The following is a 21993-nucleotide window of genomic DNA, read 5'->3' as shown; positions in this document are numbered from 1 at the left end:
CAAACAGGGCGACATTTGAGAATTTCCTTTCTAAATTATACTCAGAAATTCTCCTGGGAACATAAACTGACTTACCTTTAGTGGGAATGTCTAGTTAATGGAAATATATTGCTTTGATCAAAAGTATCTACCTTATGATATGGTGAAAGCAATAAGGTATTTTGCTTATAGAAAAGATCAGAATTTTTTCACCTAAATTTACAAGAATGCTAAAACCCAATTAGTATAGAAAAATATTCATATTTTCAAAGAAGTGTTTTCATAGTATAGACCACAACCAACAGATTTTAATCTTTGTTCATTTTTTATGGGTGAATAATCCATGAATGGTCCTACTGTAATATGAGGATTTGAAGTAGATTAAATTTTTTTGGAAAAAAATAAGCAACTCTATTTTCTATCTTTTATTTTACTACCAAAAATAATTGTGAGTATTATCCTATTGCTACACCTTAGCTGATAGAGGTGACTACATGTTTCACCACTGACCCACCTTTGTAAAGGGAACTAGTGTAGCCCATATCATTTAGGCAAGATATGCAAGGGTTTCTGTATAATGATAAGTTTAGTGAACTTGTTTACCATACATGGAAGTATGCAAGGCTTTTCTAATCAAGATGCCTTTGTGGTCGAGAAAGGAGCTGGTTATGGACAGTTCACCTGCTGATTGAATTTTCCTTTTTCCCTTTCAGCTTGGTCCCTATGAAACTGCCTAGCAATAGCTATCAAATATGAGGAAAGACAAAAGGAGTTCTGGCATCTCACCAGAGTATGCATCCTGCATCCAAGCCTGTACCCCACTGAGCTGCCACCCATACTTGTTTATAGAACTAAAGGACTGGAGAAAAGTACACCTGCAAATCTATGAGTAATAGTTACCTGGCATGATCTCTCATTGCTTGTATTTCTTCTTGGTATGTCTCCCATGATCTCCTAATAATAATCCATGCACTAGGAATTCATAAGGAAACTGGGAGAATAGCATTATTCATAGATATAATGTTCTTTGATATAGTTTCCTGACTTAAGAACTGTGAGTATATACATATGTAAGTATATACACACAGGTATATTATATAAATTACACGGAAATGCCAGATCAAGGAGATATATATATCTGTAATGAATAAAACTAAAAAAATATATAATGCAGCAATAGTTAATCAAAGTCCTACTGTGTACACAACAATGTGCTTGGGTTGGGGAGGGCACAGACTCGAAGAGACATAGGTCTCTACCATCAAGGAATCTGCAGTGTAGAAAAGCAGAAAGACATATAGAACGGAGTGTTAATTTATATACATATACATGTGATATTAGGTTTTGTAATTCTCTAATGAACTTGACATTACATATATATGTATTTAATAACACATGTAGCATTGTATCTATGCATAACTATATGCGTATATCTATATATGTATAATTACATTAGAGAGTAGCAAAATCAAAGTCTGAAATGAGTCTGAATAGGAAGTCATTAGCAACTGAGGACATTAGTGAAAGCAACACAGAGAATGTGTCATATGATCAAAGCTTTAAAATTGGATAGGCATATAATGGTTTGGGGTGGGTAGGTGGGGAGGATATGCCAGAACAATCTGAGCAAAGATACAAACATATAAGAAAATACAATGTTTTTAAATATGATCTGAGAGTAAAATGTATGGAGAGGAATGATGTGTCACTAGGTTATATAAGGCCTTGAATGACTGGCCTAGATGAATAGAGTATTAATTGCTGTGTTCCTGATACCGTGCTAAATACTGGAAAAAATATATATAAGCAAGAAAGACAGTTCTTTCCTTTAAGGAGTTTATATTTTTATGAGAGAGGACAACATATAAAGAAGAGATGGAAGGGGAAGGTATGCATGGGTATAGGGTATGGACAATAGACTACAAATTTAGCTGAAAAATCAAGATTGGTACATAAAAGGGGAGAGTCCAAGTTTCAGGGAGAATGGAGATGTTTGTAGTGCAGGGCCATGGAGAAGAGATTGAAATAAATTGCATGAATGTTGAGCTCTGACAGGTTAAGGCAAAAAATGGAATTTAAATATTACTTGGATGATAAGAGGAAGTTTTTGAGGATTCTTGATCAGACTTAGATATAGATTATTCTTGCAGTGGCATAAAGGATGAATGGGTGCAGAGTAGAACTGATGGAAGAATCTAGGGAGTAAAAGCAATGTCTATTTTTTTAAGCACTGTGTGTGTGTATACACACATATTTATATAAAATTTTAAATAATGAAATTTTTAAATTAAAGATTCTAAGTATATATACATACACATGTATATATACATTACATATGTGTGTATGCATATGTATACACATGCATACACACAAATATTTGCATGCTTATTTAGGTGTCAAAGTTCATTAGTTTTAGATTTTCCCTTATTACAAAAATCCTAATGTAACCTTTTAAAAACCATCTTTTATCTTACATACTCAGCAAAAAGCTTTCCTCTTCTTAGAAAAAATAATCATATTCCAGCATTTCTATCTCAAAAATGAAAATATATTTGGAATGCAAAGTTAAAATGTAACAATACCATAGCCCAGTTGGATGTATTTCAAGGGTATTTCTACCTAAAAACCATAGATATAGGGTAAGTTCTGATAATTCTGGAACATTTACCTGTACCTGTCGAAGTGATGCACATTTAAATTGGGATGAAACTGTCTTCCATTTTACCTAACTGTACAATCTTAGAGCAGATTTCCTTACTCTCCCCTGGCACAGAGCTTTGAAATCATTATGTGAAGCTTAGATTTTATGGAAGAAGTCTTGCACTTAAAGTTAACCTCTTCAGTCAGGTTCAGAGAGATAAAGTGATTTAGGCCAAATTTAGTCTTTGTTCCCAGTAAAAGGAGGAAGTGAAAAAGCTTAAGGTCTTATTATGCAACTAAAGGAATACTGTCACCCCACTGCTCCTCCTTTTCAAGCTATTGATGATGTTTTAAATATCCTTAGCATTGGAATCAAAGTACTAAGATTGAGTGAATGGTGACTAAAGTTTATCCTGTTTTCTATCTTAATTTATGTTATTATTATTTTAATTACATAGTTCAGGTGTTTTCAGATAAATTGGGATTCTTAGTCCCAATTTTCAATATACATAAGTAGATATTTATATGTATATATATGTGTGTGTGTGTGCATATATACACACATACATGCACACACATATTTATATGTATAGGTATATATATATGTATTTTTATTGTTCTGACCACAGTAAAAATATCTCCTTTTCCCCTTGTCATAAATCGAAAGAGTGACAACATGGCATAGTGTATAGAAAGCTGACTTTGGGAACTGGAAGATATGAATTCAGATCTTACATCTAAAACATACTGTTTAAGTGACCCTAAGTAAGTCATTAAAACTCACAGTGCTCTGGGATACTCTCAAAGCTCATAGATTATAGAGAAATTACCTACTTTAATTGGTAGAGGGAGTTTCCTATGAATCTAGAATTCTTCTACAAGTGGTGATATAACCTTCACTTGAAGACCTCCATAAAGGGAGCCCACAATATCCTGACACAGCTTATTCAACTTTTGTACAGTGTTGTCAGTCATTCTAGTCAGTGGGCATTTATTAAGAGTTTACTACATTCCTCAAACTCAACTAAGTAATGAAGGTGAAAAGGAAAGCAAAAATGACCGTGCCACAAAGGAACTCATATTCTAGTGAGGGAGATAACTCGAAAATAATTAAGTATATACAAGATAATTACAGTTTAAATGGGGATTAATCTTAGAGGGAAGGAACTAGCAGTAGAAGGTAACCAAGAAAGCTCTCCTGCAGAAAAAGATGGAGAAAACCATGGTCTTAATATGAAAATTGTCTATTGCATAGAAAAGAGAAATATTCATTTCTCACAAAAGATAGAAAAGGACAAGGTGGTGAAAGACTTGAAATGACAACAAAATATTTAGCATTTGATCCTAGAGAATCCCAGGAGTTTATTAATAGAGAAACATTAAAATGTGTTGAGTGGCATTGGGTAATATATTCTGACCAGTACTTTCAGGCAGCTATGTGGAAGATGTACTAGAGTGGGGATAGACTTGAGGTGGGAAGACCAAGTAGAAGAGCAGTACAGTTATCTAATAAGGAGGGTCTGAGCCAGGGTGGCAATGGAATGAGTAGAGAGAAGAGGACATATATGCAAAATGTTATGAAGGCAGATATGACAAGACTTGGCAACAACTTGGATATGTGAGAGAGGAGTGGGGTCACTCAGCCAATAAGCACTTATTAAGAGTCTACCATGTGCTAGGTACTGTGCTAACTGTGGAGAATACAAAGAAAGGAAAAATGTAGTCCCTGCCCTCCAGGAGCTCACAGTATAATGAGAGTAAAATCAAGAAAATAGCAACGTACAAACAAGAGATAAGTAGAATAAATTAAAAATAATCGAGGGAAGGTATTATCAGTATAGGGAGAATCAGAAGAAGCTTTTCCCAAAATTTCCCAAAAAGTAGTATTTGAAAGACTTGAAAAAACCAGTGAAGTCAGGTGGCAGAAGTGATAAAAGGAATTTCAGGCATAGGGAACAGTCAGTGAAAATACATAAGTGTGGAGATTGAGTATTGTATGTGAAGACCAAGGACACCAAGATCCTTTAATTGTAGAGTGGGGGAGCAGTGAGTAGGGTGTAAGAAGACTGGAAAAGTAGGAGGCGTCCACAGTATGAGGGTTTTTCAATGCCAAACAAAGATGTCAATGATATTTTAAGCCTGTCTGCCTGGGGAAATGGTGGTGACCTCAATAGTAATAGGAAACTTGTGATAAAGGTAAGGGTTTGGAATGAGGGAGATTAGTTCTGTTTTGAATAGGTGGAATGGCAATCACAGTAGTATTTTGCTGCTTTTTCCAGATATTCAAGTGCCTTTGAGCCTCTCCTCTGATTTTATCAAGTCTTTGTTGGAAACGATATACATTGTGTTGCCCCTAATAGGCCTAAAGGAGTTTGGAGACCCTTCCTGCCCTTAATAGGTCTAAAGTCATCACATGGAGCCCACGGTGGGAGGAGTTTCCTGAAAGAACATGACATGAAGGTTGGAACAGGAAGGAGCAGACTAGAGAAAAGCTCAAGCACAAGCTGGGACCAGGCAGAAATGAGAGGGAGAATGCTCGTGATTTCAGTGCTCTGCGGCACTCTGTCTGTTGGTCTCTCAGACAAAAGCACCCTGTCTTGTTGTTTTTAGACAGAATTCCTGAAAGGGGACTTTACTCTGTTACAGAAGCCCAGAGATTTTACTGTTGATTTGTGTTTGATTTCTCAGACAGAAGTTTTGTGTGTTGATTTGTGTTACTTTGTTAGACAGAAAGTACATTGAGATGATAGTACTGGCAACGTGCGTAAATATTGCTGTAGCTCTGTTAAGCTTTGTCTTCCTAGAAACTGAAACTTCAAAGAGCTTGGAGTAGAGCAGTAAGCTGAGATACAGAACCAGAGCAGAGAGCTGCCTATATGTGAATCCAGCCAAGAGCTGGGAGCAGTCAGTTCGTGGAGGAGGAGCCCTGGAGTTTGGAAGCCAGCCTCCAGTCAAGATGAAAGAAGACTTTACTTGGGTATTTTATATTGACTTATGACTTACTGAATGATATGTTTTATTTAAGACCATGTGGCCACCTTAGTAATAAGTTGTTATGTTATATTGTTGTAAATATTGCTTTAGTTTCTTGAATGTTTTGCTTTAGTTTATTGCTGAACAGAGAGTTCACTATAACATGCAATTAGATCCTTAAAGTTATTCACAGCAGCAAGTCCTGGGGAGAGTGCTCGTGATTGGCTTTATAGTTGGTAATGAGAGATTGGAACTTAGGGCAGAGATTAATTAAGGCTGAATAAGTAGATCTGGTAATCATCTATATACAGATGTTCATGACACCACCAAGTGAGACTGTAGAGAACAGAAAACAGCCCAGGATAGAACCTGGTACAACACCCGGTTTGTAGGCATGATTTGAATTAAGATGTAGCAAGATTGTTAAGAAGCTTCCTTACCTCTCCATCCTTCTATATCAATCTGAAATTTGCTTCTCTGAAACTTTGAATCATAGGATTTGCAGCTGGAAAGGTCTTCAAAGATCATCTAGTTCAAGACCTTTATTGATGAGGAAAATGAGATTCAAAGTGACGAAATGAATTTCCCAGAGTAACACAGATACTAAGAAGTAGAAACAGGAATTAAGCTAATGTTATCTGATCAAATCCAGTCTTTAAAAAAACCTACTTTGTACTATTCCTGCTTCATTCTTCCTTATTAAATAGACCTAGTTTAAACTGCTTTCCAAATAATAGACCATCAAATATGTAAATATCTGTCAAAATTCCTGCTAGGTTTTTTCATGCTATTTTTCTACAATTCTTTCAAAAGACTCATCCCAATCCACTTAACCTCCTGGTTGTCTTCCTCTGAACTTACTTTGTCTTATTAGTTCCTCCCTTAAAATATCTTGCCAAGAATTTAATGCAATACTCCATATATAATTTGAAAGCAGACAAAGTGGGATGATAATCTCCTTTTCTTGGATACTTATAGTGTGACCTTTATTAGGGAAGCCTAACTATGTCTTAGGAAGTCAGTGTCCTATAGTGGGTAGAGCACTGGTCTCAGAGTCAAGATCTAAGTTGTCCTGCCTCTGACACAAACTTGAGTCACACTTAATGAAAAACATTGAGGTCATTGTCTATGACATCTCTCTGTTCCCCTCATTCTCACCTCACATCATTCACATGATCTTTTCTTTCATGTGATTCACACCTTGCATCCTCCCCTATGATCTCCATCTTCCCTGACACACATGAAAAGGTGGCCCTTCTTGCCAGAGCAAACAACTCCAAGGCCACCCTTGATCCTTTTCTTTCCCATCTTCTACAGCATATTGCCACCTCTATCATCCTCTCTCCCACTGAACTTTAAACTCTCTCACGGTGAAACTTTTTAACTCTGCATTATGATTTCCAATCATAATTCAACCTAACCATCCCCCACAAAATTACCACTGATCTCTTAATTTCCAAATCCAATGGCCATTTCCAAGCTTTATCCTTCTTGACCACTCTGAAGTTTTTGCCATTATTGATCACCCTCTTCTTGATAGTTTCTTCTCTCTAGGTTTTTGTGAAATTATTCTTTACTGGTTCTCCTCATAAGTGTAAAACTTTCCCTTTTCAATCTCTTTTATTGGATATTTTAACTAGGTCATGCTCACTAACTGTGAGTGGTCCCAAATGCTCCATCCTTGGCCTTCTTTTCTCTTGCTACGCTCTTTGATTTGATCAGCTCCCATGAATCAATTATTGTATTTATGCAGATGATTTTCAGATCTATTTATCTAGCCCTACCCTCTCTCTTGTCCTACAGCTCAAATTGCCTTTTGGAGATCTTGAATTATATCACTCAGGCAGGTATCTCAAATTCAGCATGTTCTAATTAGAAATCACTATTTTTACCTTAAACCTTTGCTTTTCCCAACTTCCCTATTACCATGGGGAGACCATTAGCCTCCCATTCACATAGACCTAATTCCTCTTGCACTAATGTTTTCCCAAGTCTTGTCATTTCTACCTTCAAAATATTTCCCACATATGTCCTTTTGTCCCTATTAAAATAGCTGCCATACAGATTCAGATCATTATCATCTCACCATCATCTATTATAAAAGCCTCCAAATTGGTTTCCCTACCTCAAGTCTCTCCCTATTCTAGTCTATATTTCAGTCAGCTGGCAAGATGAATTTTCCTAGAAAAAAGGTCTGACAGTAGCAGCTAAGTGCTGCAGTGAATACGGCACCAGCCCTGGAGTCAGGAGCACATGAGTCCAAATTCGACCTCAGACACTTGACACTTAACTAGCTGTGTGACTTGGGCAAGTCACTTAGCCCCAGTTGCTTTGCTTTCCCTCCTCCAAAAAAAAAAGAAGAGGTCTGACCATGTCATGTCATGCTAATTAAAGTCTACTGGTTCTCTATGAGATACAGAATTAAATTTAGTTTATTTTAATTATCTTTTAAAACTCTTCCCAACCTTTTCCTTACTTTTCCAGTTTTTTTATACTTTGCTCTCCTCCAAAAAATCTCCTCCATCATCCAGCTATATTGGCCTTCTGGCAGGTCCCTGCACATGACACTCTCATGACATTCCTATGACATCTCCCAACGCTTTGCCTTTTCACTATCTCCCTTTCCTGGAATATTCTCCCTCTTCATTTCTACTTCCTACTTTTTTTTTCAAAATTCAGTTCAAACCTACCTTTTGCATGAACTTTTTGAACTTTCCCCAGCGCTAAAGCAAAAGTCTTCCCTTTGAGATTATATCCATATTATCCAATATATTTCTGTAGATATATCTAGATTTAGAATACAGATATATAGTTGTTTGCATGATATCTTCTTCATTGTAATGTGAACTTCTGAAAGGCAACAGTCACATATTTACCTTTCTTTGTATCTTTAGTCCTTAAGCATAGTGTCAATAACATAGCTAAATGCTTGTTGATTTGTCTGAACTTGACTTGATATACTGGCTGTGGGACCTTTAACAAGTCTTATACCCTTTCTGTATCCCAGAATACACTTGAAGACTGTGAGTTGGAGAGCAGTTGCCTGTCAACAATAGTAAAAAGAGTCTCCTCACCAAGATTAATCTATAGAAGGGAAGAAATAATAATAACAGTAATAATAAAGATGGTAATCATGATCATGATGATAATGATAATTTATGTCACACTTTAGGTTTTGCAAAGTGCTTCACAACTATTATCTCACAAAGCCCTAATAGGTGCTATTATTATCGCTATTTTACAGATGATAAAATTGAGGTAGCTTGAAGTTAAGTAACTTGTCCATATAACCAGTAATTATTTGAGGCTATAGTTAAACTCAGATTTTCCTGATGCCAACTCCAGCACTGTATTGATTGTGCCACCTACCTGCTAAAATCATGTTAAGACAAAAAAAATGAAAAAAAAAATTTAATTATATCTTAGGGAGCTGTTCTATCACATTGTTGATTGCTCTCTTATCATATCTAGACCATTTTTCATTTGAACTGTTTTGTAGCTGCTACTCTACAACTTCTACTTGTGTGCCATATTTGTTTTTCTGAACACAAGGGCAAAGCTTTATACTTATTCCTATTTGATTTTATTTTAAGATATTTAGCCCCCCTGTTTTAACCTGTTGAGATATTTTTGGATATTTCCCCTATCTTTAAACTTTTTGACCTTCTTAGCTTAACATCATCTGTAAAAATTGATATTCTCTACCTATATCTATATCTATATATCTAAATCTAGACCTAAATCACTTATAAAAATATCGAACAGATCTGAATAAAGAGGTAAGATCAAAGAGATTTCAGTTAGAGACTTCTTTAGATTTTCAGTTGTCTCTCAACCAGTTAATAATCACACAAATTATATCATCTCCTCTTATCTATAGAATTTTTCCACATACTTTTTTCCTCCTCCTCCTCCTTCTTTTTCTCCTTCTTTATTCCTGGAGAACTTCTTCTGTTTCCCATACTCTTTCAAATATCACTGACAATGTCTCAATAATCCCTTTTCTTAGATTTTATGAAAACTGGAATTAAGCTTATCAAAACCTTCAGATTCAGATTCTTCAGGGGTGGCTAACTTCTCTCTTACCAACTTTTCTGTATCATTTTATCCTTCCCAATCCAAGGATCGCTCCCTTTGGCAGAAAAAAAAATATATGAAAAGTAAAAGTTGAGTAGTTGTGCCTTTTCTTTTCCATTATTATCTGGAGATATAAGTGAAGAAAGAAAATTATACATAAATAAAAAAAGAATGGTACAATGGTGAATAAATCTAAGAAAAATAATGCTAATGAATGATGACAAAGCATAGATGTGATTTTTACGTAGGCTGATTACAGAATATATATAGTTATCAAAACATGTATGTGCGATTATAGGTCTCATTACCAATTTTTCTGAATATATTTCTAAAATGAGCATATTAATTTTTAATTAGCTGTTTTGTGTTATCATCCATATAATCAAACAAAAATTGAACACCTTTTATTAACAAGACACTAAACTTGGTATGAGGGATTTAAAGTAGTATCATCCATTTTTCCTCTTGTATTAGTTCAGACAACTGAGAGTCAACTGCATTAAATTATTATCACAGATTTTGTAATTTAAAACAACTTTAAAAACTAAGAATATTTCCAAATAGTTAAAAGAGAGTATCTATTTTTTTGTCTTTTTAAAATTAATTAATTATTTATTTTTTTAAGTTTTCAACATTCATTTTTTTTTGGAGGGGGAAAAGTAAGGCAATTGGGGTTAAGTGACTTGCCCAAGGTCACACAGCTAATAAGTGTGTCAAGTGTTTGAGGCTAGATTTGAACTAGGTCCTCCTGACTCCAAGACAGATGCTCTATTCACTGCACTACCTAGTTGTCCCCTCAACATTCATGTTTATAAGATTTTGGGTTCTAAATTTCTCCCCTCCCTTTCCCATCCAAGACAGCATGCGATCTAATATAGACTATACATATATAATCGTATTAGACACATTTCTACATTATTCATGTTGTGAAAGAAGAATCAGAACAAAAGGGAAACAACACAAGAAATTAAAAAAAGAGAGAGAGAAAGAAAATAGTATGCTTCAATCTGCCTTCATACTCAATAGTTCTTTCTCTGGATATGGATAGCATTTTCCATCATGAGTTAGAGTATCTATCCATATATCTTTTAAAAATAGCTTGAATAGTTCTAAATATAGAAGAACAGTCTACAGAAATGAATTATAAACAGAAGTTTGCTATATCCTCATCTTGAAATAACTCATTTAATCTCAATGAGCTTCTATGCTATATTTTCACAATTTTAATAGTTTAGATACATTGCATATTTATACTTACAACTACCAAATCATTTGGTGAGTATGAAGAATTAACTTAGCTGTGGATGTATTTTTTTCCAATCCAGTTTTTCAAGGAATTTCTGAAAACACATACAATCCTGTCCAAACACACACACACACACACACACACACACGCGCGCGCGCGCACACACATTTCTCTTATCAAATTTAACACCTAATCCAATTTAAAGGATTTTGAAAGTAAATATTAAAGGATATATAGTACTTAACAGAGAAACGGTTACTGAGGCTTCCTATTACAAATATGATTATCTGTGTAATACATTGGAACAGTTAACATGTCTAAAGAAAAATAACCCAGGATTTTCAATATTCAAGAATGTAATTTTCGAAACAGACTAGAACATTTACTATAGATGTTGTAACAAAATCTTTTATATAAACAAAAGATTCTTGAGCAGGCACATTTTAGAAAAAGAAAGGAAGGACAGAAGGAAGGAAGCAAGGAAGTAGGGGGAGATAGGAAGAAAAGATGACAAAGAGAGAGAGAAGGGAAGAAGGAAGAAAAAAGAAAGGAAGAAAGAAAGCATTTATTAGAAAAAGAAGTCCAGTGAACTTATTCACACACTTTTATTACATTATAATTAAGCAAAATTTGTTTTTCACATTTTTGGCAAACTAATAACTTCACTAAAATTTTTGTGGATACAAACTGTAATTACAGTTTGACTTTCATTAATTTTCATTTTCATCAAGTCAATGAAGATGGTTCTTATGATATTACTTATTAATGTGTTGTCTCTACACTTTATATTTTTAGTTGGCTAGCAGCTTTTCCTTGGGCTTTGGAATTGTGATTTTAAAAGGCAAAAAAAATGCAATTTAGAGCAGAGAAGAAATCCCTCATCCAATTATCATCAGCTCACAAATTTGGACCTTAGTTAATTAACTATACTCTTTAGAATTTTGCTGAGAAATGAAGTCAATTTAAAATTAAATTAATTAAATTAAAATGTATTCTAAAACCTGAATGATCAAAACCCATTAATTTCAGTTTTGCTGGCTCAGGCCAGCACTGCCTTGTGTTCTGACCTGATATTGCTCTCACCCTAAGTAGTTATGTAGTTAGCACTAGAATGAACAAGCAGCATTGGCTAAAAATGAGAAAAGATCATTAAAATAAACTATAAAAATTATATATAATAATGTAACTGTCATACATAAAATTAGCAGCATATATCAGTCTTAACCTAACAATATAGCTATCTAATTCCAGAATTTTACTGAAGTTGCTGTGTCAAGGTTATCTCTGCTAAGATGACACACCAGCAACTAAAAACTAACATATACAAATTTAATCATTGTCTTTACCGTAACACTTGATGTTCATTCTTACTTAGTTATTTCTTCAAGTAATAGCACAATTTCCCCAGTTTTCCATGTTTAAAATATTGGTACTTCTCTGATGACCTGTAATCAAAATGGGGAAAATCATAAGTCATTTAATGGCTCTGGCACTCAATTCCCTCAACTAAAAGGCAAGTTGAAGTTAAGACATGACTTCAAATTCTTCAGACACTTAATAGCCTGTAATCCTAGAAATATTACTTAATCTCTTCTTACCTAAGTTTTCCTATCTTTAAAAGGGGGATTGTTTTAGATTATCTCCAAGGTATCTTCCAGTTCGAAATCTATCATCAAGTGATCATATGAATAAATGGTTCTTCCCACCTCCATTTATGCAGACACTATCCCAGTAAGGTCTAGCTTGCTTCTCACCAGACTTTTCTTTCTTCCTGGTTTTCCTGCCCAGTCCACTCTCCAAACCATTGCCAAATCAATCTTCCTCATTCACAGAATTGATCATATTTTTATTGTGATTGACATAATTCTTTACTTGGATAAATTGTCCTATATGAGTGTCAGAATTTCCCTGAATACTGGAGATACAATGCAATAGGTATTATTATGATTCTTATTTTACAAATAAAGAAATTGAGGCTCATAGAGATAAAATGACTTGCCTAAAGTCACAGGCAATAGGGACCAGAGATGGAATTTGAATCTTGTTCATTCAGACTCAAAAACCAGAACACTACACATCTTAAAAACTAGTCAAAAAGCCTTCTATGGTTCCATATTCCCAATAGAGTTAGATACAAATATCTTATCCTGGTATATAAGTCCACTGACAATGTGGCTCCACCTTATGACCAAATTAATTAACACTATATTCAGAGAAATAGTTTCTATTCCCACAAAACTAGATTGCTAGCTATTTTTCCCTTCCCTACCACAGATGCCCATATAAGAAATGGTCATAGGATCATGGATTTATAATGGGAAGGAACATTAGAAGCATTGAGTTAAAACACCTCAATATACAGATGAAGAAACAGAGACCAAGAAATGTTATAGACTGGTCCTGGGTCATACTGCTAATAAATGTCTGAGACAGAATTTAAGCCTAGGTCTTCCTGTTTTCAGGATCAACATTCTCTCAATTATGCCATGCCATATCCTCATAATCTTACAATTCTTTTTTTGCATTGACAATAATAATGACTGGCACTTATATTATGCTTTAAGATTTGCAAAAAAAGCTTTATTTGTTACCTCATTTGATCCTAAGCAAAAACATATGAAGTAGCTGCTATTTTTATTTCCAGTTTGCAGATGAGGAACATAAGGCACTGAAGAGTTAAATGACTTACTTAGGATCGATTTACTTAAGTATTTAAGGCAGTACTAGAAAACAGATCATTTTGACTCCAAGTTCAACACTCTACCATCCTCTCCTTACCTGCCTAAGTGTACTGCAGAATGAAGAATTTCAGTATCATAGGGACCTCTGTGACCTTTCAGTCCACTACCTGAAAAAAAAATCTTTTCTATTGAATTACTTTCAATAATTTTGGATTATGGCCACAGGAAAGAATTATTTCCAAATTGTGGGTCATGGTTGTAGATTTTTAATGCTTTATCACATTTCTCTTTCACATTCTCCTTGTTCTCAGCCTATACCTATATTTATAGCATTTTTGTATGTATATACATATATCAACATATATACATATGTACAGCTGAAATATGAAAAATAATAGCATAGATTCATTGAATGATAGACCTGGAAGGAACCTTAGAATTCATCTAATCTAGTCAGTTTATTTTGGAGATGATGAAAATGGAATCATGAAGGATGAAAGGACTTATCAAGATGTTAGTTGATTAAAATCTGACCCAAGTTCAGTAATTTTGCACTATAGGAAATTGCTCTTAAAAATACCTTTGCTCTTTTATATTTTAAGTACCTCTAAAATGTTGAGAACGAAAATATAACATTGTAAAGAAGCTGGAACAAAGCTGAGATTTGCAAACTTCACTAAGCAACAGTTTGCAAAATATTTTTAATACAAACAAGGAGTTTGAACTAGGAAATCATGGCACTATGCTTGCTAAGGTAGTGAGGCTGTGTATTGGTTCATGATTTTGTAGCCTGATACTATGGGAGAGGTGGGGGGACTTACAAATCGTTTGCTGGCATGCACTTAAATGAAGGCTACATTGGTAGAAGAACAAGATACAGACAGAGACCAAGACAGAGAGACAGAGACAGGGTTTCTAGATGCCCCTAAACAATCATAGCTACTTTCATATACTCCACCTCGACAACAAAATCAGTCCTTAAACAAAAGGATAAAATGACTGTTGTTGAGGAGTTTCATGTACATAGATTAGAATTTATTTTAGAGTTTAGAGTCCTGTCTCTTGATATGCAGATGTGGCTTAAATAAATATCCAGGCAAAGGATCATGTGAAAAGATGGCTTGCCTTGAGCTCAGTACAGTTCAAATCATGTTTACCAATAGAGTATTTTCTACACCACTGAGTCAAGTAATAGATATGGTCCCAGGATCCATATAATGACAGAAAGCTTAGTTCCTCAACTAAACCTAGTTCTTCAAAAGGTGGCAAGGCAAATTTTTATCTGATTGTAAAAAATTTTCACGATGAAATGGTTATTCATAGTTTGAAGGGACCCTTTGTAAGGAATTCAATAGCTTTACTCCATAAGGAAAGATGTCATGCAGAAGGTCATATATTCTAAGTCATAAAATTATCAAATACTGAGTCAAAATAAGACATGCAGTAATGGCCAAAGCATGGGGCAGCTAGATGCTACAATAGATATAGTTTCAGATACTCAGGAAGATAAGAGTTCAAATTTAGCCTCACTTATTAACTGTGTGACCTTGGGCAAGTCAATTAATACTGTTTGTCTCAGTTCCTTATCTATAGACTGAGCTGGAGAAAGAAATAACAAACCATTGCAGTTCTTTGAGAAGAAAACCCCAAACAGGATCACAAAGAGCCAGGCATAACTAAAGGGACTCAATACCAACAAAACAAAATGCCTAAAGTCCTTTTTTTCCACCAGCAGGGAATTAGAATATCAACTCACCACCAATTTCTGAGGATTTTCCCTTCAGCATGAAAAAGCAGTAGTCTGAACATAAGAACCAGACTCACCACTCTATCCCTAACCTAAATAAGAATCCTACAAAAAAAAATTACTGGACTTAATCAATTTGTCATCTGATTTTACCCAGGGAGCCTGACTTAATGACAGTTAAGCTTCATTCGTCCTCCCTGACTGCAACTTCTTATTGCAAGCTTTTCTCCCCCATAAAGTTGGCTCTCTCTTCTTACTCCCTGTCAACTATATCTTGTGCTTGGTCCCTATTTGCATTACTCTTTGGAACTTTAAACCACACTTCAAGCTCCATGAAAACACTGTTTTACCCCTACAGAAAGAAGAAAAGGACTTGGGAAGTATAATTCTACTAACCAAGACATATCAAATGTGTGCAAGGATAGAGAAGAGGTACAGCAGAATATGGAGCTTCCTGTTTATAATGAATGAGGACAATGTGATTCTTCCAGTCACCTAAGATTCCTAACCTAATTGAGATATTTTCATCCTCCCACTCCCTCATCATTCATTTCCAAACAATGGTCAATTATAAGCAATTCCCTCACTCTACAGAAAAGAGACTAATTTGGAAGTTACTATCATAGTCCAAATAAGTAATGAGGGCCTAAACAAGTGTGGTGACCATATGAGAAAAGGATGGGGGACAGATGTAGAACAGGACTTGAAAATGAATTGGATATGAAGGTGAAGATGGAATCATGAGTAGCAGAGCAGGGCAACTTTGCCTTTTCCCCAAGCCTGAAATTTAGAGGGTGCAAAAGGCTTAGGCAATGACTTTTAAATTGGACATTTAAAATGTGTTATATTTACATTCCACTTCTTCAACAGCATGGAATAACCTAAGATTAGCACTCAGCAAGAATAATTAATTAAAGGAGGAAGTTACAACAAGGCATGCCTCTTTCCACCAGCCACACACCAAATGAGTTCCCCCCTAGAGTGGCCTCTCTAGCAGCAGGCTAGCAGTGTTCTACAATCTATTTCCCTACAGAGGTTGATTAGTGGTTCAAGCCTCCCCCACTAGGCAGTCTCCCAGAGTGTCTCCAATGGGTGCAATGTTAGGTTACTCCCAAATAAGTCATTAACATTCTGAGGCCCCTACTCAGGACCTCTCTTCCCATTAAAATCAATTTGTGTGAATAACTGCTTTTATTATTTTCACAAGGTATCACAATAGTTGATTTGAGGGCAGCTGATGATAATTACCTTGGATGCCAAACTTGTTAACTATAGCTCAAAGTGAGGAAGAGAAAAAAGTAAATGATTTCAAGCTTGATGAGTGACTGAATGGTGGTGCCTTTAACAGTAATGGAGAAATTCAGTGATAGTGTAGGTTTTAAGGGAAAGATGATGAGTTTAATTATGAACATATTGAGCTCTAGATGCCAGCAGCGCATCCAAATTGAGATATCCAACAGGCAGTCCAAAATGTTGGATCAGTGCTTGGGGGCTGTTGGGTATTGGGCATATAGATTTGGGAGTTATTTGCATAATAGTAATAATTGAAGTCTTACCCAAAGCCCAAAGCCCAATGGTATGGGAATCTCTCCTCATTGATGGAGATTACTGTCCCATGTCTGTGTGAGAGGAGAGGCAGAGCTTGAAAGAGGAGATATCTCTTTAGTCCCTTTAGTGTTCTTCTAGCCTCCAGAGTTGAAAGAGAAGGCTCATGACATTCCACACTTTCTTCAGAACTACGAAGGGAGGAAACTCTGAGAAAAACTGACATGTGGACTTTGGATCATGCCTTGTTCTCAACTTGCTATGCTATACATCAGAGAACTGGTACTCTGTCTCTTTTAATTGAGCTGAGTTATCTGTCTCTGGATGGAAGAACTCCTGAAATCTCTATTGTCTTCTATATATTCTCATGTTTATACTTTCTCTTGATTTCCGTTTTGCTATTGACTTGAATAAATTAGTTTCATTACTATTAGGTATATGTGTTCACTATAAAACTGGTAGTTAGTGAGAAAGCAGTCAAACTTTGGATATAAGCTTAGGTCCCCTTTTTCTCATTAAGAAATAGCAATCAGGAATTTGATTTAAACCTTAAAATCACCACCCTAGATTAACAATATTTAAGGTATCAGATAGATAAAATTCTAGCACAGTATTCCCTCTCTTTGGGGAGAGCATAGGGTCAGTTTCTGGCCTCAAACCTCCTGCTTCCTCTCCTGGCAGAAATTAAAGTCTCACTTGGAGAAGGGTGGCAGAGGAGGCGCTTGAAATCTATCCATTCTTGCCTCCTTTCTAGTCCAAATTTGCTGTATAATTCTGTAATTATATCTAGGAGTAAAAAAAAAAAAGAAAGAAGAGGAAAGTTCAAAGGATAGACCCTTGGAAGGCACTCACAGTTAAGAACTAGGAAAATAAATCAGTAAAGAGATTAAGAAAAAGCAATGAGAGAATAAGAAAAGAAGCAGTAGAAAACCATTTCAAGAAGGAGTGGTTATGCATAAATTTAAATAGTACCAAATGTGAAGGTGAGTAAAGACTGATATGTACCCCAGTTAGAAAAGAGAAGGAACTCCTTATGAAGAATCATTGGTAAATAAGGCTCCATTGGGAAGTATGTGTAAAAACAGTTATGACTATTGCCTACAAGTCTTTTTCACTGACTGGAAATTGGTTGGGACTCATCTTAGAGCAGGCCCAATTCTAGAACATCATTAGTTTAAATAAAGTAAAGTAGGATACACATAATTGTTACATGTTTGCTCCAACTGGGGTATATCCTTCCAAGGTGATTCTGCTCCTTCCTCACTATGAAGATAGATGTCAAGGCTACGGAATTCACACATATTGAATTTCAAGTTTTCTTAATATGAAGAAACAACGGTAGGTGCTGTGTGGGTGCGTGGCAATTTTTCAGCATGTAAAGTCTCTATTTCTCAGTTATAGAGGAATATAAAGTGTAACTCTCCAACATTTTAACTGTAGACATGGTTCTTTACTTTCAATTTATCAGACTAAATTTCTTTTAACATCAGCAGAAAGCTAGCACATAAAAAGGAGGGCATAAGTACATAATAACTCATTCTCTATTGCCAATTTCATACCAAATATTGAAAACAAAGCAAAAAAAATTCCCATGAAACCAAACTTAAAGAACCCATAATTTAATCCTTACCTTTGCAGGATGGTTTTATATTGTTAAAAATTAAGCCTAACAGTAATTTTCATAGTACTTCCACAAGTCTATACAGCAACTGTTTCCATGAAAGGAGAACACTGACTGGGGTAAAATGAGGCAAATTCCTCATGCCATCATATAGTATAGATCTAATTATCAAAGGAATCTATGGATTTCTATTTTAGAAGAATACACAAAATGTACATAGGATTTCCATTTTACTTAGCAGGAGCAAAATTATAAAATGCTATAAATTATGCATGCCCACTATTAACTTTATCTTGCTTTTCTTTCAATGATCTGAAGAAAGAATAAATCCTCAGCTATGGCACCTGGACAATGTAATAAAAATAAAATTACTCATCACATTTGAATGGCACAGATCAAATGTATTATTGTGGCCTAATAGTCATTATATGAAAATCAATTGAACTAGACAAACCCTTGATGGGATTGCCACTATGATGAGTCAGGGTAAATTAATACCCCTTTCAAGACAAAGGCCTTCCTCAACCATCTGAAGAAGATTAACTCAGAGAGTTTAGCTCTGCAAAATGTATATTCCATCTGATAGGTAAGATTTTTGCCCATATAATTTGACTATGCTTTACTATATTAAAATATTATTATAATGTATTCCAATTGCTTCAGGTTAATATGAATAAAGTGACAAGTTAGAAGGTCTCTGATGTTTGAGTCACTATAGATCAGGGATAATACATGTAAAGCATTTACCAAACTTAATGCTCTACATAAATATGTGTTGCTTTTATAAAGTTGAATTTTTAGACAGTGCTTTTCAATTCAACCATATATTATTCATCCAGGACTAGGTAAGTGGTTACTTTTAGATTAAGTTAAGTGCTAGATGTTGGAGGAGAAACAGAAATAAAGATTTTTCTTTGCCTTCAAGGACATTATAGCCAATTACAAGAATTAAAACTTGTAGGAAAACAAGAATTTTACAAACAATGTCCATCAAGGAGTTCTTTCTGCCTCCTCCCCTGACCCATCTCCAACACACAATCCATTATTAAAATGGTTGCTAGCCTAATTTAGCTTACACGTACGTCTGTCACATCAGTTTGTGTCACACATCAATGCCCTGCTCAAAACCTTTCACTGTTCAACATTCCCTATAAAGTGAAGATCAAATTTCTTTGAGCACCAAGGTGAATTACTATCTGGTCCCAAACTAACTTTCCAAACTTCTTCCCTTCTGAGTACTCTGCTCCATTAAAACTGAGCCAATCACTATTTGCTACCTGTATGCCTTACTTCTTACTCTTCCCTGCGTTGACAATGCCCCTTTTGCACTATTTATCTGCTGAATTCATGCCCATCCTCAAGTATTGTCTCCTTCACAAAGCCCTCCTGTTGCTCTCTAGTGTTAATATAACATCTGCTTTTGCTACCAAGCCTTATCTATAATATGTTTTTTCCTCTTGTGATGTATAATTCATTAAATAATACATATACACATGACCCACACTCACTCACCCATACATACACACATGCTAAGGTCTATGATGACAAGGACCATATCTAATTTAAATACTATAGTTTCCTCAGCAGCCAGAAGAATATTACATACAAGTAGGTACTTTTAAAAAATTCACATGGAACAATGTATGAAAGTTTATGGAGAGAAATATTATTTATCCTGTCATATGGATCATTCTGTTTACTGTTTAGCATTTCAAACACTAAATCATGCTGTTTCTTTGCATAAGTAAGGTATCTGTCTTTCTCTAAGAGTGCATATAATAAAAATTTAGTAAAAATCAATTTATTCGGGCATCTAGGTGGCTCAGTTAGCAGAGCACTGGCCCCAGAGTCAGGAGGAATAGCCACGTGACCTTGGGCAAGTCACTTAACCCCAGTTGCCCTGCCTTTCCCTCTCCAAAAAGCAAGAAAAAAATCTATTTATTTGGAAAATATTTTAATAAAATGTACCTTACTTATTGGAATAGTTTCTAGAAGATGTAGAAAGCTAGAATGGCAGTTGAGAGCAAGATTTCCAATTACAAACAAAATGATATGCTTTTTATCTTCCAAACATATTTGTTTTCTATCTTGATCAACTTCATTATTTTCTGATTATGATAATTTAAGATATAGTCTTATTTTTATCTTTTGCCTATTATTAGATCCCTTTGGAGATGCAGGCTCTTCACTTGCTCCCTATTATTTGGCACTTTATCATCAATAGCAGAGTTGTCCAATGTGTCTCCATAGGTCCTACGTGGCCATAACACTCCCCAGAGCAGACAGGATCAGATTTAAATGTAATTGGGAAATATTTAACAAAAATTAAAATACAATACAATATAGATAATGTTAATATGAAGCCCAAAGGATTTCTGTGTACAACCTCATATATGGTTTAGTGACCTCCATTTCTATTAGAGTTTAACACAGCTATTTTGCAGAATGTAGCCACTATTTTGAAATGAGCATTGCTTGGCTTAAACACTATGACCTATAATCTAAGTCTTTGTCATGTGTTATTTTCTAGGTAAAAAGTGACTACGTTTTCTTGAAGCATAATATTAAATAGAAGAGTGTGGTTGCACAATAAAGTTATTAACCAACTTAAATCTTTACAAAGAAGTCACAACTTCCTTAAGACTGTTTATTAGCTAAAAAATAGGGACAATTGTACCTATATACTCCACTTCTTGAGATTGTTTTGAGATTCAAATGAGATAATATGTGCAAATGTTTTGCAAAGTTTAAAATACTCTATTGAGTTTTGTAAAAGTTGTGCAATTTTAAGCTTATTAAAGAATAAAAATCCAAAAAGACAAGATACTTTGTAAAAATTATCATTATTATTATTAGCAAAAAATGGAAGCCTGGTCTTGGAGAATGACTATATGGTCATGGCTCTATTCTGTAAGAATAAAATTGAGAAAACATTATAAGGTATCAGAATTAGTTGAGAGGGCCAAGCAATACTAAGGACAATAAAAATGGCTTTGAGGTTATATTGGATTAAAAAATCATAAGATCACATATTTAGAGCTGGAAATTTAACAGTTATGAAATCCAACTTTCTTGACCCACAAGGAACCTAAAGCCTTGGAGAGTTTGTACTTTATGTCAGGCAGTGCTGGGCAATGAAATTAAAGATGAAAATTGACAGTCCTTGCTTTCAAAAAATTTCTAGTTTACTAGTCACCATTTTGAATGACTCATATTCAAAACTTTGTTGTTTAAATTTGTTCAGATCCTTCTTCTGCAGCCTGACTTGACCTTAAACAATAGTTTGCTATTTCACCTACTGTATACCAACACCATTGCATCACTAATTCGATTTTCAGGATCTTCAGTATTATCCTTGATACTGTTCTCTCCTTGCTGATTACCACATATTAAAGTCTTATGTTACTTCAAACTACTTTCTTTTTGTTTCTTGTCTCTTTTATTGATAGATGATTAGTGCAGACCACCTTGTCAACCTATGCTA

General features: G+C 34.9%; 1 long non-coding RNA gene across 8 annotated transcripts in view; it reads right to left on the bottom strand.

Moving 5' to 3' along the window:
• The window catches only part of LOC138170667 (uncharacterized), an 89975-nt gene that overhangs the window by 13039 nt on the left and 54943 nt on the right, over nucleotides 1–21993 (bottom strand). For 3 of the 8 annotated variants that reach the window (XR_011170707.1, XR_011170702.1, XR_011170708.1), the window contains 5 exons: nucleotides 12262–12360; nucleotides 9679–9793; nucleotides 8469–8635; nucleotides 8283–8379; nucleotides 6033–6132 (listed from right to left, as the gene is read on the bottom strand). This is a non-coding gene — a long non-coding RNA (uncharacterized lncRNA). Of the gene's footprint in view, nucleotides 1–6032; nucleotides 6133–8282; nucleotides 8443–8468; nucleotides 8677–9678; nucleotides 9794–12261; nucleotides 12361–21993 lie in introns of all 8 variants that reach the window. The other 5 variants (XR_011170703.1, XR_011170706.1, XR_011170705.1 and 2 more) reach the window with 5 other exon arrangements.

This window comes from Petaurus breviceps, unplaced genomic scaffold (assembly GCF_028583685.1).
Source record: "Petaurus breviceps papuanus isolate PSGF00001 unplaced genomic scaffold, PetGlider_PUasm1.0 38, whole genome shotgun sequence".
Classification (NCBI taxonomy): domain Eukaryota; kingdom Metazoa; phylum Chordata; class Mammalia; order Diprotodontia; family Petauridae; genus Petaurus; species Petaurus breviceps.
The sequence above is the reverse complement of the archived record's forward strand: the minus strand, read 5'-3'. Positions and strand labels throughout refer to the sequence as shown.